Raw genomic sequence first — 16,835 nt, forward strand, 5'->3', positions numbered from 1 at the left:
GATGGAAGTCTCAGAGGGTGTGTGGATGGATTGTGATCTGCTTAATTGAAAGATGGACTGACAACAAAGTCTTCATGCTCAAGTAAATTAAGTTAATCGCCATGATTACTGTTTCTTAGAAATATCTTTTGCATTCTCATTTCTAATACTCTGGTTCAAGCTATTATCTTATACCTAGTCAACCACTGTTTTCATTTATCTCTTTGCTCTGAATTTTCCTTCCTCCACTTATCCTGCATCATTCCACCAGACTTTCATTACTTTCATCTTTGGTGTAATCATTCCTCTGCATATCAGTAGGATAAAGTTTATATTCCCTAGTCTGGGATTCAGGGCCCTCTAAATTTGGTACAAACTCCCCTTTCCACTCTATTTTCTATTCTTCTTAAAGCATTCCATTCAAGCCAAACGAATTAATTCCTACAAGGAGCCAATGTGCTTTTTTCCTTTCTGGGTAATTGTATATTTCTCTTCTTCATATAGTCAGTTTCAGCCTATCCTTCAAAGTTCATCTCAAATACCTCTTATTCCAAGAAGGTATCTGCCAAATCTCTTTCTTGTCTCTCTCTCTCTTCATAGCATTCATTTGAATGTCAATTTGTACTTAATGGATTTAAGGATGTTTGGGCCCAGCCCTTCTTAGGGCTCTTTCTCACCTAGTGTCCACCTGTCATCTAACTCTCACCTCTGGCTCCAAGAAGCTGTAGCATGCACAGCGGCCACACCCTCTTAAAACCATCTCAGTAGATGAGCTAAGCCAGCTTGAGAGTAACTGACAGGATTCAAACCCATCAATGAATAAGGGAGATGTCTACCCCAGGCATGTGAAAACTTGCCCTTGTGGAATGAGTGGATGTGAACAGTGGTTCCCCTGGTCAATGATTCATGAGGGTGGCAGAAGCAGGTTTTGTAGAGCACCGAGAGCTTGGTCAGACAGCAAAGATCCCAAGGTCACCACTGTATCCTGAGCCATCACTAGTTGCTTTGACTTTTCTCTTGCCACTAGACTTCAATGACTCTACAAGACAAAGTGAGGCCTACGACTTTGTGCATCTGTGCCTCACTTAAATCCAGTTTATGTGCAAGTCCAAAGATATCACCTATATCATTTTACCATTTTTACCTACCTCAAAGCCTGTAACAACATGCAAGTGATGAAGGAACAGGTGAGGGGACAACGAGAGCTATAGTCAGAATCCTACACAAAGGCAGCCTCAGACCATAAGGTTATCTTCTCACTGGATTGAAGCAGTGGTGGGATTCAGCAGCCCTGTTGGTGTCTGAGCAGCCTTTTTTTTTTTTTTTTTTTTTTTTAAGGATCATATATTCATCTCCTGTTAAACTAGAAAATGTGCCCTAAAAATTGTCTGCTTGAACCAGGAGAATGTTATACAACTGTGATAGACTTTGCTTTACTCAGCAATTTGTGATTCAAGACAATTCCAAAAGACTTGGGATGGAAAATGGCCATTCACATCTAGAGAGGGAACTATGGAGACTGAATGTGGATGAAGGCATAGTATTTTCACCTTTTTTGTTTTTTTGCCTTTTCTTTTTCGTGATTTATTTTTCCCCTTTCAGTATGAATTTTCTTGTACAACATGACAAATATGGAAATGTGTTTAAAAGGATTGTATATGTGTAACATATATTGCATTGCTTATTATCTTGGGGAGGGAGAAGTCAGAAGGGAGGGTGAAAAATTTGGAACACAAAATCTTACAAAAATGAATTATTGGAAACTACTTTTATGTGTAATTGGAAAAAATAAAATACTATTTAGGAAAAGAAAATTGCTCCAAGTTTGGCCTTTTTACTGTGAGATGAAGATTCTACGTTACAAAACAAACAAAAGAAATGTTCAAAAATTTTTACAAAGATAATTCCACTCACCATTGGTACAGGGAATATGTACACACTTATGGACAGCATGAAATCCAGTAGATCTGAAAGAAGAAACATCTCTTGTTTCAAGAGAACTTCAAACAATAGCTCTGAGTGAAACAAGGCTGGCAAATAAAGGTCAGTCTATCAAAGTTGGAGCTGGATACACATTTTTCTGGAGTGGAGAGGAGACCCTGAATTTTGCAGTCAAAACTAATCTAGTCATAAAGTTTATATGTCTTCAAAAAAGATGAAAGACTGCCTCTTGACAATGTGGTTGTCATTTGCAGGAAAGTACCACACCATCATCAGTGGATATGTTCCTACCATGACAAATTCAGATGAGATCAAAGAAAAATTTTATGAAGACCTGAAGACCCTCATCATCAGTAGGCCAAAAGACAACAAGACAAGCTTGTAATGATACATGATTTTAGGCACCTGTGACTATAGGCACAGACTATCAAGACATGTTGGGGAGTCCTTGACAACAATAGAGTTGAAATGAAAACAACAATAGCAATGGTTACTTACTACTGCAGACTTGTATGTTTCATGACTTTCTTATCACCAACATTGTCTTCTGTTTATCTAAATGCAATAAAACTTCATGATTGCACTCTTACAGCAAATTTTGGCATTTAATAGTCTATGTCATTGTAAGAAGAGGCAGAAAGGTATTAGTATGATGAAGATGTGTAGTACAGAGTGCTGGACTGATCATAGACTTATACTTCCTGAATTAAACATTCACATTCGGTAAAAATGATGGCCCCAAGATAAAACTATCAGAAAACTTAACAGGTTCAAGTGCTTCTCTGAGCCTGAACAATTCCTTGCTAACTTGGACAGAAAACTGAGCCAACAGATGGTTGGCAATAGTAGAGCAGAAAAGGAGTAGACAACTTTTAGAGATTTGGTGTGCAGCACTACATTTACTCATGTGGGCCAGAACATTTGCAAATATCAAGATTAATTTGACAAAAATAATGGGGAAATTCAGAAACTCTAAATGAAAAATAAGAACAACAGGATTTACCAGTAGGATAGTTCATCTGTCTCTAAAAAGATAACATTTAATTCCATACAAAGTAAAATGTAAGTGAGGATGCAGGATTCTTAACTCAGTAAGAAGATGAATAAAATTCAGTCTTACACTGTTACTAACAATCCACAGCACTTTTATGATGGCTATTTATGTTCAGAAAACCTATGGTGCATCTCAACTAGTCAGCACTGATGCAGCCCTTATTGCTTAGTAATAAGGGCACAATCCTAGAAAGATGAGCTGAACACTTTTAAAGTGTTCTCAACAGATTGTTGTCAATCAATACTAAAGACATTGACCATTTATCTCTAATTAAACTTCCATTTAAATAAGAAGAGGTTTTGAATGTCAATAGGAGGTTCTTATGTGGCTAAGTATCTGGTGCTCATTCCATTTCAGGAGAGCAGGAGGGAGACTGGGACTGGGAATGGAATTTTTATATGAAAGCTAATTGAAATCTTCTGGGTTATATGGCAAGAGGAGGTTATTTCCCAGAGTTCAAAGATGCCTCCATTGTCCATCTCCATAAAGGAAAAGGAAATGGTTTGTCCTATGACAATCACATTGTAGTCGTTGCAGACAAGATCCTTGTCAGAGTCCTCCTTAATAGACTGGTTCTTAACCTGGATGGTAATCATCTATCTGAGAACTAGCGTGGCTTTAGAAAAGGCCAAAGAATAGTTGATACAGTGTTTGTTGCCTGAAAACTCCAGGAGAAATGTCAGGAACTGAACATAGATCTGTACACAATGTACATTGGTCTGACTAAAGTCTGATGCTTTCAGTAGGGCTTTGTAGAAGATCATGGCAAAATTTGGTTGCCCAAATCAGTTTATCAGCATTGTACCTCAATTTCATGTTGGCATACTTTCACAGGTTTTGGATAATGGATGATATTCTCATGCTTTGCCATCGGTGGAGTGAAACAGAGTTGTGTGCTTGCTTTTATGCTTTATAGCATGATGTTTTTAGTGATATTGTACCATTAGCTATTGTACTGATGGTAAATTGAAAAGACAACAAGCAAAGATTAAATTGAAGGAGTGGTAGTGCATGACTTTTTGTTTACAGATTATTATGCACACAGTGCAGCCTCTGGGGCAGCAAAATATGGATTAATTTTCTACTGCCTGTGCTAATTTTGACCTAACAAGACCAAGAAAATACATGTTCTCCACCATCCATATGTGTAACTATCAGTTACAGCAAATGAAGAAATTTTTGAATGCTGTAAATAAATTCACTTACCACAGTATATTTTCCAGGGATGTATACATAGATGATGAGAATGATGAACATATTGCCAGAGCTAGCTCAGTGTTTGGGAGACTCTGAAGAAAGTAGGGGAGAAAAGAAACTGAAGGTCTACAGAGTTGTTGTGCTGTCTTCATTGTTGTATGTTGGTGAAACCTGGACAATTTAACAGCATCATACCAAGAAATTGAATAGCTTCCATTTGAATTGTCTTAGGAAAATTCTGAAGATAACCTGGTAAGAGAAGATACTGGACACCGAGGTCCTTTTTTAAGCTGAACTGCCAAGTCTTAAAAATCTAGTGCAAAGAATGCAACTCAGGGCGCAACTAGGTGGCACAGTGAATAGAGCACCAGCCCTGAAGTCAGGAGGACTTGAGTTCAAATTTGACTCAGACACTTAACACTTCCTAACTGTGTGACCCTGGGCAAGTTACTTAACCCCAATTGCCTCAGCAAAACAAATAAATAAATAAATAAATAAAATAGGATGCAACTCTGATGGACTGGCCATGTTGTTCAAATACATTTGCTTAAAAGAGTATTTTATGGAAAACTCACATAAGGCAAGTGCTCACATGATCTTTGTGAAGAACTTTGGAATCATTTGGGAGACATGGGAGACATTAGCACAGGACTGCCCAGCGTTGCATGCCCATATCAAAATAGATGTTGCACAAGCAAAATAGAATGGCAGTTATCTCAAAAGAAACATGAGACATGCAGATTTAGAGACATCTCCACTCCAGTGTTTGTGCTGGACTTGTGATAAAACTTTAGGAGATTTTATTGGTCTGATCAGCCACAGTTAGACATACTGCACTTTGACCTGAATATAATGATGTCATTTTGACCATCTTCAAGCACCAAGGACAACAATCAATCAAATAACACCATTTAACTATGTGAGGCACTGGGACAGCTCTTGGGTTAGTTACTGTCATTATTATCATTAAATTATTGCATTTCTATTTTTTCTTGAATTTAAGCTTTGTTTTCCTTTGAGAACAGGGGCTATAATTTGTATTTGTATTCCTATCATTTGTATTTTCATACAGCCCACATCACAATGTCTTGCATAAAATTCATCCTCAAAAATGGTTTTTTGATTGATTTTGTAATGAAGTCAAGAAAATTACAACTTGCAGATAAGTCACAGATCTTTATTGAGGATTTATGCACCTAAATAGGGCAATAACTTAAAGATTTTGACATTTTTCCAAATATAAATTTAACTCCAAAAGACAATCAGAAGTGTTGATAGCTAAAGAGAGGGAGATGAGTACTAGATAACTAAATCCCAGTTTCAGTTCTTGTTTTAATATTTAAACATGTGCATATTTTATGCCTATACTGAAAGTTTTTTTTTATAGAATTCTTTTTTATATTGGAAGCAGAATGCTATGGGAAACTTGGCAGTTAAAGAAATTGCTCTAGGAAAAAACTGACCAAATATTGCACACATATCCCCTTTTCATGGACAAGATTTAAGAATGATGAAAGGAAAGGATCAGGGTACCTATGGATCTAGGGAACATCTATCTCTTTTTTGGGGGGTTGTTTTTATTTTTATTGTGACTTCAGGAAATTATTAGCTTATGACTTTTAAAGAGAAAATGAGAAGCAAAATTAATTGTAAGGATTAAAATCTGATAGCATCTCATCAAATTACAATGTAAAAAGCATTGGATAGGAAATCAGGGAAATGGAAATCTCATCCTAACTGTGACACTAGCTCGCAGAGCTTAAATCATTACAATTTGCCTCCATTTTCTCTGTTTCTTTATCAACAAAAATGGGAATAGCAATATTTTACTTGTTTCACATAAGGATAAGTAAAGTTGAAATAAAATTCTATGTATAAGAATATTTAAAAAAAATAAAGTCCTATACAAATTTGAGGTAATGATGTTATTGTATTAACATTTATAACTATTACTTAGTGTGCCTGGTACAAGATTTGGTTGGCCATGTATAGAGCATAGCAAATATTAAGTTCAGAGGGCTTTGGGAGTGTGGGTGAAATGGGATGGATGGATTTAGAAGATAAAGGAAAACATAATGAAAAACCTAGTTAAATTCTTTCAATTTCCAGAATTTTCAGATCTAGGAAGTTGATTGACTAAATTGTCCCAACAGAATCAGCTGAGAATTGTGCAAGACCTGTAGAACAGTGGTGTCAAATTAATGGGAGAATTCCTGTGGGATGACTGTTGACTCAGAAAACCACATATTAACATCATATGCTAGTGTATATTTATTTTGTTAAATATTTCTCAATTACATTTTATCAGATTTAGCTGATTGGGGATTGTTGATGCATTGCTGATGAAGTATCACATTTGATCCTTTTGTTTTAAGATATTAGACTGCAGTTCCTTGTTCTTTCTGGACATGAAAAATAACTAAAGAACATATGGAAGGTATTGCAGGCTTTCGGCCAAATAGCAGTGAGTCTGCCTATTCCTTTATTCTTTATTACTTCACATAAAAATGTTGTGGTTGTGGTAGTGATATCTGAGCCACTTAACTCTGACTGTAACTTCCTTAAAACACAATGAAAGGGGACTTCCTGTTAAGGTGGTCCTGTTAAGAAAAGTCCAAGGTCATAATTCCCAGATTCCCTGATGAATAATCCCAACAAAGGTTTGAAAGGGCACCAGATAAAACAATGATCAATGGTACCAAATGAATACAGGAGTAAGCATCTCCATCAATTATTGACTACTCAAGAAAACAGAAGTCTCCAGGCAATCTGAGCAGGAATAAACCAGAAGAGCCTGAAACCAGCCATATCTTTGGTAAATAAGGTCTAAAACCAGAAGCATAGCTAGAGTTACAGTGGGAGAAAGAGCCAGCTCCAGTAGATTATTACACATGGAATTGGCCAGACAATGTACTCATGAATTGGAGTCCTCCAAGAGGATGAAGAGGATAAATTCGCTGCTATTAGATCCAGTCAGCTTCTGATGGATTTCAGTGCCTGGGAAATCCATATTAAGGTAATCTACAGCGGATGGCACAATTCCTGACTTCCACCCAGAGTCTGTCAAGGCTAAAACAGGGAATGAATCCAATGCCTCATAGATAATTGTACAAGGAGATGGGGTCACCAGAAGGCATGAATTAAGGCAAAGTCTAGGAAAGGTTGAAAAATTAGGAGAAAATATGAAATATTTACCATTAAAAATAACTGACCCTGAAAATAGGTTCAGGAGAGATCGCTTAAAATTGTTAGACTCCATTAAAATCACAAAAACTGTATGACATATTTTAGGAAAGCACTCTTATCAACTCTATTAACTATTAACACTAGAGGGCCACAGAATTCACCTGTCACTTCCTGAAAAAAATTCCAAGTTAAAAATATCCAGGAATGGAGCAGTTAAGTGATATAATAGATAAGAGCACTGGCCCCACCCTGGAGTCAGGAGGACCTGAGTTCAAATCCAGCCTCAGATACATGCTAGCTATGTGATCCCAGGCATAGTTCAAAAAAAAAAAAAAAAAAGAAAAAGAAAAACATCCAAGAATGTCATAGCCAAAATTCAGTTTTTTAGTTCAAAGAAGAAATACTGTAACCAATCAGAAAAATCTCAACTACTAAGGAATTACTATCATGAATTCACAAGATTTTGTTGCAACTAATTTAACAGAAAGGAAATATTGGAAGATGATAATCCAAATGACAAAAAAAAGAGGGGCCTTACAATTGAGAATATTATTCTGTAAAACAGCATAATTCAATCGGGGGAAAAAAAAACCTTTAATAAAATAGAAGACATCAAAGCATTCCTGATGAAAAAGGCAAAAATAGCTCTGTGAAATGCAAATATAGGAGATAAGGGAAGTTTAGAAAGGTAAATGGTAATAAATAATAATTAGCATTGATATAGCACCTACTATGTGGTAGGCACTTTACAAATACTATCTCATTTGATCCTCACAATAGTGCTAGATGGCAGGTTGAAAGAGCTAAATGATGATGAAATGCTTAAACTTATACAGCTATATTTGTACAGCTGTTTAAGTATATATTAAATATGATTTGTAAGTGACATGGATAAAAAAGAGGAGAGCAGGAGAAGGCTGTGCTGGTGTCACATTATGGGGAAGGATACCTGAAATTCAGGATTGCTGAGGCTATTCAGTCTTTCAGTCTCTAGGGCTATTAATCTAGAAATATTGGCTAACTCTCAAACACTCCTAGTCTAGGACTATGGTGTTTGTCAGTTCAGAGGGAAAGCTACTTTCCTCATTGTTCTTAAGGTGGAAAAGAAGCCTTAGTTTACATTTGCCAGGTTAGCTTCTTCCTACCAAGACCATCACACATCACAAATATCAAATGAACTCATTAAGTGAAGCAACAAATGAAAATTGGGGAAGTTCTATATATTAGGATATCAAAGAATATACAAAGTAAGTGAACTTTTCATCTGGGTCAAATAAATGATCTCAGCTTAAATAAGGAGTGAATGATCTCACCTGGGGAGATCCTTTTTCAACAGTCTAGAGTTATAAGTTTTAATAGACAGAGAACATGATGAGGCTATTGCTGCTAGGGTTGAGTCCACCATTCAAAAATTTCTCCCTTGGCTGCCTTTTTGTAGTTTATTATTTCTCTGCTTCTCTTTGGAGTCTCTTTCCCTGAAGTCTCTGTAACAGACTGAAGGAAGTACCTTTTTCTTGTACTCAGGGCTCAGCATTTTCTTAGCCAATGAGGAATCCAGTTATTCCTCCACAAAACTACTCCCCAGCCTTTGGCAGAAACAGGATTAAGAGTTCTGAGAAAGAAGGTACAGAAATCCTTCCAGAATTCTTGTTTTCTTTAGATCCAAGAGAACATTGTCCAGCAACAAGATAAGATTATGTGATGATCTACTGTGATGGAATTGGCTCTTTTCAACAAAGTTGTGATTCAAGGCAATTCTGATAGACTTGTGATGGAAAGGGCCACCACATCCAGAGAGAAAAGTATGGAGATTGTGAATTAAAGCATAGTATTTTCACTTTTTCTTAGTAGTGGTAGTGTTTACTTGTTGGTTTTTTTTTCTTGTGTTTTTTTCCCTTTTTGATCTGATTTTTTTCTTGCATAGCATGACGAATATGGAAATATGTTTAGAAGAGAATTGAACATGTTTAACCTGTAGTGGGGAAGGGGGGGGGGGCGGAGTAAAGGGGACGAAAAGAGGGAGAAAAATTTGGAACACTAGGTTTTGCAAAAGTGAATATTGAAAACTATTTTTACATGTATTTGGAAAAATAATAAGCTATTATTACAAAAAAGAAATTGCATCTATATTTAGCACAATGCCATGCTTAGCACATATAAAATGCTGTCTCATATAAAATGCTAAATAAAATTTAGTCATTTAAAAAAAAGAAATTCTGTCTTCAAATGTCACAGAGTAAAGAGAGACACAAACTCAAAGTCTCGAAATTATTTGATTGGTTTTAAGTGAAAGAGAAAGGAAGGAAGGAAGAAATACATTAAGAAGAAATGAGGGCAAATAGAAAGAAACTTAGTATTTCTTATTGGGGTGGGTTAAAAGAATAGGGAGGAAGGGATGGAGAGAGCCTAGAATCTAAAGAGCTCCAGTCTTATCTGAACCAGAAGGACAGTAGTGCAACACAAAAACATGCATGCATAAAAATAGGCAGGAACAGGAAGTGGGGGTTTAAGAAGTAAGATAGATTCAAGAGAGTGTCATGCTCTAGGCCTGCCTTAGCCAGTTCCCTGGTAGCTTGTCTGAAATGGAAATGAATGAAACATTTGAAATCCATTTGATCATTAAACTAATTAAGATTTATTTAGCCACAGCAAGGCAAAGAATTTCAGATCAGAGAAGGGAAGTTTATTTTTAAAAAAAGCATTAAGTTGAGCATAGTTTTCCAATGTGGCTCATGCTGCTGGTCTATGCTTGCAAGCCAGAAGCAAGAGCTTCAGACCCTTGTGTCCTGGCTGTTTTATATGCAAGTGACCAGGAAACTATATCAATGGCTTGAGCCTTAGTCCTCTGAGCCAATTAAATCTTGAGGATGGTTTCAATACCTTTTAAGGAAAAAACTAGCTTAACTTGAAGAAAGGAGGTGGGAGAAGTAGGGGACTTTGTGTATTTACTGCTGCCAAAGAAGGAGTAGTCAGAGACAAAACAAAATTTAACTTTATAAGGGCAAATCATAAAAGGAGGGTTACAAGGAAAAAAGAAGTGTAAGAACTAGTAATTGGGGTAATTTCATTTTTAAAAATGACAATATACTAACAGTTTTGAGGATATAACTGAAACAATCAGGGGAAAATTAATATCTAAATATTTTCATCAACAAAACTGAGGAAGAGCAGATCAATGAAATAATCATCTAATGAAAACAAAACTAGAAATGCAATAAATCCCAAACCCCAAACTAAACACCAAATAGAAACTGTGAAAGAAAGAAATAAAATAGAAACAATATGGTTGAATTGATAAATAGAACTAAGTGGGAGGTATATATATATATATATATATATATAAATACTAATAGAAGCCAGCTAATTTGATAAAAATTTAAAAGAATAAAACTGGTCAAAATTAAAATAGAGAATTCACAACAGATCAGGGAAAAAAGTATATACCAACATAAATAAATATGCCAATAAAACTGATAAATAAGTGAATATTGAAGCAGGTTGTGGTCTCTTTAAGATCCTTTCAGGTTGATATGTGATTCAGATTACTCCCAGCCCCTCCTGTGATGTATTATCAGTTCAGGAAGCCTGTACCTTTCATTCACAAATCCTAGTCAAAAGCATCCCTTTGAATTCCAACAGGAGATCCAGCCTTGTCCCAGCCCCAACTGAGTCTGAGCCAACTTGGGACTCTACCCACGGGACTCCTTTAGCTAAATCTCTCATTATAAAAAGAGCCAAATTGAAATCGTCTCTTTGCAGAGGTTCCAAACATACCAGCACTATGCTTGGCATCCCAAGGAACCTCTACCCACTGGAATACTTTTTCCAGTGCCCTCTTCTCTTTACCCTCACCTATTTCCTTAACCAGACTTTAACGTTATTTCCAATCCCCATAATAAACCTCTTTTATCAATCTAGGTTTTCAGGTCTGTAAATTCCTTTACAAAGAACCTCTGTACCGTCAGAAGGGAGCTCCCCCAAACTCCCTACCCTTGCGCTGCCACTAGACCTTATTTAGCTCCCTGACCACCAGAAACCCTAATTTCATTTGGGTACTCCAAATTTAAACCTCATCAAATACTTGTAAAAATATGAGGTACCCAGATTGACAGAAGAAATGGAGAATTTAAATAACTCAATCTCAGAAAACAAAATTGAATAATACATATACAAATAAACTCCAGAATTATAAAACCTCTGTTCTAGAAGGATCTACAAGTGAATTTCATAAATATCAAGTATTCAAATGACAACTAGCTCCAACATCACATAAGTTTCTTGAAAAAATTTTAAAAAATTATCCTGACAAAATGTTATGATGCAAATATGATTCTAATAATTAGACCAAATCATTAAGGCATGTCTATGCAAAAATACTGGCTATTATATTAGCAAAGAAGTTATGGCAGGATAATAAACTATTTATTATGGTCAAGTTAGCTATATATCAAAAATGCAGATTTGATTCAACATTAGGAAGACTATAAACAGAACAGAGTATATAATCAACACAATAAAAATTATATATTAATTGGTGCAGAAATAAAACTTATGATAATATAATTTGTTGAAAACATGAAAAAGCATAGGAATAAATGGATCTGACCTTAATAAAATACATCTTACCTATCTATAAAATGAATGAACAGAGATTTTCTGCTTAAGATATCAGCATGTTAGGACCTAGAGAACTTGAGAACTCCCACAAAAAAACTCTGTAAATCTCTAAAAAGCATAAGATTAAATGGACCTTTTCTTAATGTGTGGGAAACAAGATCTATCAAAAATCAAGAAATACCATTATTTGTATTGGAGAAATGACAAAGCTTTTCCATTAAGATCAAAAGTAAAAACAAGGATGTCCATTTTCACCATTTTCATCAAATCACCAACCATTTCACCAGAGTTGGAAATACTGCTTTTTCATTTAGATAGGAAAAATAAATTAAAGCAATAAGAATCAGAAAAGAAGCAGCAAAAGTAGAGGTTTTATTTAGAGAAACCTAAAACTACAACTAAAAATGCATTAAATAATTTGTAACTAATAAAATAGCAGTATTTAAAATAAAGCCATACAAAATTCTCTGTCTTTATGTGCCAATAAAACACAGAAGGAAAAGATAGAAAAAGGAAATTCCATTCAAGATAACTAAATCTAAATAATTTCTAGAAGTCCAGCTATCACTATTGTGTTTAGTAAACTCAAATACATCAATTACTAGGTCAAGGACTTTCTATTTGGCGGAATTGTTAAAAAAAAAAAACCCAAAAAACCCAAAAAACCTGGTATTATTAGAAATTAGATTTAGACTGACATCTCATGCTGTTTATGACAATAAGCTACAAATGGATCTAAGACATATATATATATATATATATATATATATATATATATATAGTTATATAGTTATAACATAAACAAATTAGTCAAGGGAAAGAGATACTATTTAAAAGTGAATGGAGTAGACTTCTTTACCAAATAAGGGTTAGAGATGATCACAAAAGGTAATATGGACAATGTTTATTATCTAAAATGGAAAAGATTTTGCTGAAACAAAATTAACAAATTTATGATTATAAGGGAAACAGTTAACAGGGAGAAATATTAGTGGCAAATTTCTTTGATAAGGTTTTCAGTAATAAATCATAAGAATTTATTCAGTACTTGCTATGTGCTAAGAATTATATTGTACATTAAAAATACAAATGTAAAGAATAAAACAATTCTTACTCTCAAAGATCTTACATTCTAGGAGAGACAAGTATGTATGTATATGTACATACACCATATATACATACATATATGTAGAATAAATATAAAGATTTTATATATATATATGTATATATATAAACACAAGGTAGTTAAATATGAGATTGTTAAGAAAAAAAGGCACTTGTTTTTGGGGAAAGGGAAAGACTTCATGTAGAAAGTAATGCTTGCTCTATATCTTATGAGAAAAGAAGGATTCCATGAGACAGAGATGAGAAAGGAATGGATTCAGGGGAGGAAGGACAGCCAATGCAAAGTCACAAAAATGGGAAATGGAGTGCTCTATGTCATGCAGAGTGCAAGAAGGGGAAGAGATATAATAAAGCTGGGAAGACAGATTAGGTACAGGTTGTAAAGGGCTTTAAAACTTTTAAAAGAAGCTTTCATTTATCTTAGAGGCAACAGGAGCCACTGGAGTTTATTCAATAGGGGAGTAACAAGGTTAGATCTGACTAATTCAGGGGTCCTCAAACTACAGCCCATGGGCCAGATGCCTCAGGAAGATGTCTTCCTGACTCCAAGCCTGACACACTATCTATTGTGCCATCTAGCTGACCCTCTCTTTATATACATAAACACATATACATATTATCTATCTATCTATCTATGTGCTTCTCTATTGATCTATATGATATGCTGATGTTTATGATCAGCATAATGATGATAATGAGCTGAGGGACCATAGTTTTTGTAGCTCCAGACATTGCATAATCTTTAATATTAAAGACCAATTTAAAAGTCCATAACTCTTATACCTGTGACCCTTAAGGTCACATTTTGTCAGTTTTGAATAAATAAAAGCTTTTTCTTTGTCCTCCTTTGAACCACCAAACTATTTACATACAAAAGAGATACTGTCCCAAATTGTTTTTAAGGTGACACAGGCTCTTATACTTGTGCCACAGTTTATTTTCCATTTATTTTTCAATCAAATTGTTTATAAGCTACCTGAAAACTGTTTCTTCATGCACAGATTTTGCCAATTTTTATTACATTCTTTTTAAAAATTATATTCTTTTCTTATTTCTTTTAGGCATCAAACTTTATTTTTGAAAGAAATACCTTATTTCCTTTACCAATTGATTTAACTATTTTTCTATATTAAAAAGTACTTCTTATGCCCATGTCAGCATCATCCTCTTCCATATGAAATGCCAGTTCAACACACAACACTTTTTACATGACAGAAATTCAGTTTCATATATGGTCCTCTTATTTTATATATTATACATTGAAACGTTCATGTTTCATTATATTTGTCAGTCATAATTGAAAAGGAAATTTAAATAAAAAAATAGGAAAAAATGTTTGAGAGTCAGTGATAGACTGAAAGAACTATTCCTTCTCTCTGACAGTAGAGAAGCTTTCTTATCACAGCATTCCTAGGGGATATTGGGTAGGGTATTAAGTAATCTTCAACATAATGGAAGACCAGTTTTAGTGAATATGTACTTGTTGGGGGGCAACTGAAATGTGATGTCTGGAAGGGAGCACTGGGAAATAATGTTCTATGGATAATAAGCTCAACAGAGAGCACAAACTTGACTAACAAGATTCTGGAAAGTCAAAAAAAAAAAAAAAAAACTAAAGGTTTGCTTCTCCTTTCTCATATGTGTGATCACTATGCTTCTTACTTTTCTCATTGATCTCCAAATGTATGGGGAAGAGTTCTGCTATTATTTTAAATAAATTTTTACTTATTTACTAAATGTTTTAAACTATGTCAATTCTTTGATTGATTAGTAAAGATAGGGAGATTTAGATAGAATGACCTCTTTGCAGTTCTATATTCCTAAATAAAGATCATCTTATAGAAAATCACAACCAAAAGACAGATAGAGCTTGATTTTTATAAATAATTAGTTCTCTAAAACATTTCTAAGTAGAATTGAGAAGTCTATGAAAATATAAGATTATTGATTAGACAAGTCCATTTCTGTAAGGAATCAGAATCTTATAATTCCTTATTAGGCAAGAATAGCTTGTGCAAGTACTAGAAACAACTCTTTTTAGTTCACAGGAACATACTTGCTGCCATATTCTGTGCCACCTACTCACTAGGCTTTTTAAAAATTTAATGATGGTATCCTTAGCTATCTTAACCTTCACTTTAATCTTCGTAGCTGAATGGCGCAGCTGATAGAGCCCTGGACCTGGAGTCGGGAACACCTGAATACAAATCCAGCTATGTGATCTTGAGCAGAGGGGAAAAGACCCACATGTGCAAAAATGTTTGTAGCAACTCTTTTCATGGAAGCAAAGAATTGGAAAATGAGTAGATGCTCCTCAATTGAGCAATGACTGAATAAGTCATGATATATGAAGGTAATGGAATATTATTGTTCTTTAAAAAATTATGAACAAGGGGCACAGTGGATAGAGCACCAGCCCTGAAGTCAGAAAGACCCAAGTTCAAATCTGGTCTCAGACACTTGACACTTCCTGGCTGTGTGACCCAATTGCCTCAGCCAAAAAATAAACCAAAAAAAAAAAAAAAAAAAAAAAAGATGAACAAAGTAATTTTATAAAGGCCTGGAAAGATTTACTTAACTGATTTTGAGTGAAACAAGCAGAACCAGGAATACAGTATACTCTGTAACAGCAAGAATGTGTGATGATCAACTATGAAAGATTTAGTTCTTCTCAGTGGTTCCAAAGCAGTCCCAATAAACTTTGGATAGAGAATTACATCTGCATGCAGAAAAAGAACTATGGATATTGAATATAAGTCAACACGTGTTCACTTCTTTTTTCTGTTTTTTTTTCTCTCTCATGGTTTTTCCCTTTTATTCTAATTTTTCTCTTCCAACATGATTCATAAATCAATGTATATTTAAAAAAATAAAATGAGTTCCTAAGCAAATCATTTTATTATCTGTCTGCCTCATTTACTTCATCTATAAATGAGATTAATAATAGCACCTTATCTCCCAGGATTGTTGTGAGGATAAAATAATATTTGTAAAGTACTTTGTAGGCCTTAAAGCAATATATACATATTAGTTATCCTTAAAACGTGATTTATGGGTTACATATCAAACCCCTTGTGTATGCACATTTGGAAATAGTCATTAACTTATGGCCATATGGGAGTAAAGAAGAGGAAAGGAGAAAGAAAGTGGTATAACAGGAAACAATAGAATGAGATCTTTTTGTTCATTGTAACTAAGTGGATATAACAGAACACATGCCAGGTGCCATCTGTTTTTGGCAGGAGGGCACCATTGTGTCATGGTTGCCATCTCAAATCCAACTGCCTTTCCAACTGTCAATATAGATCCTGCTGCCAGAATTCTGAGCTACACTTGATTAAAAAAAAATCTTTAGTTAGCTGTTTTGTGTCCAGCACATTCTGTTCACTCACAGAATAGCTAAAGACACTATAATTTCCAATCCCATACCCCATTCCAACTCCATGTTGCTCTATAAGTATTTCCTTTTTTTCTTAAAAAAAGTTTAAAATATTTAATTATTTATTTTGAAATTCTTTTCTTTTTAAATTTTGAGTTCCAAATTTTCTCCCTCCCACTCCTTTCCAATACCCATTGAGGAAGCAAGCAATATGATGTCAATTATAATGTGAAATCATCCAAAACACATTTCCATATTATCCATATTAAAATAAAAGCAAGAAAAAAGGTGAGAAAATTATACTTCAGTTTGCATCCAGAATTCATCACTCAGAAGCCAATAACATTTTTTCATCTT

This window comes from Sarcophilus harrisii, chromosome 2, assembly GCF_902635505.1.
Source record: "Sarcophilus harrisii chromosome 2, mSarHar1.11, whole genome shotgun sequence".
In the NCBI taxonomy this organism is placed as follows: domain Eukaryota; kingdom Metazoa; phylum Chordata; class Mammalia; order Dasyuromorphia; family Dasyuridae; genus Sarcophilus; species Sarcophilus harrisii.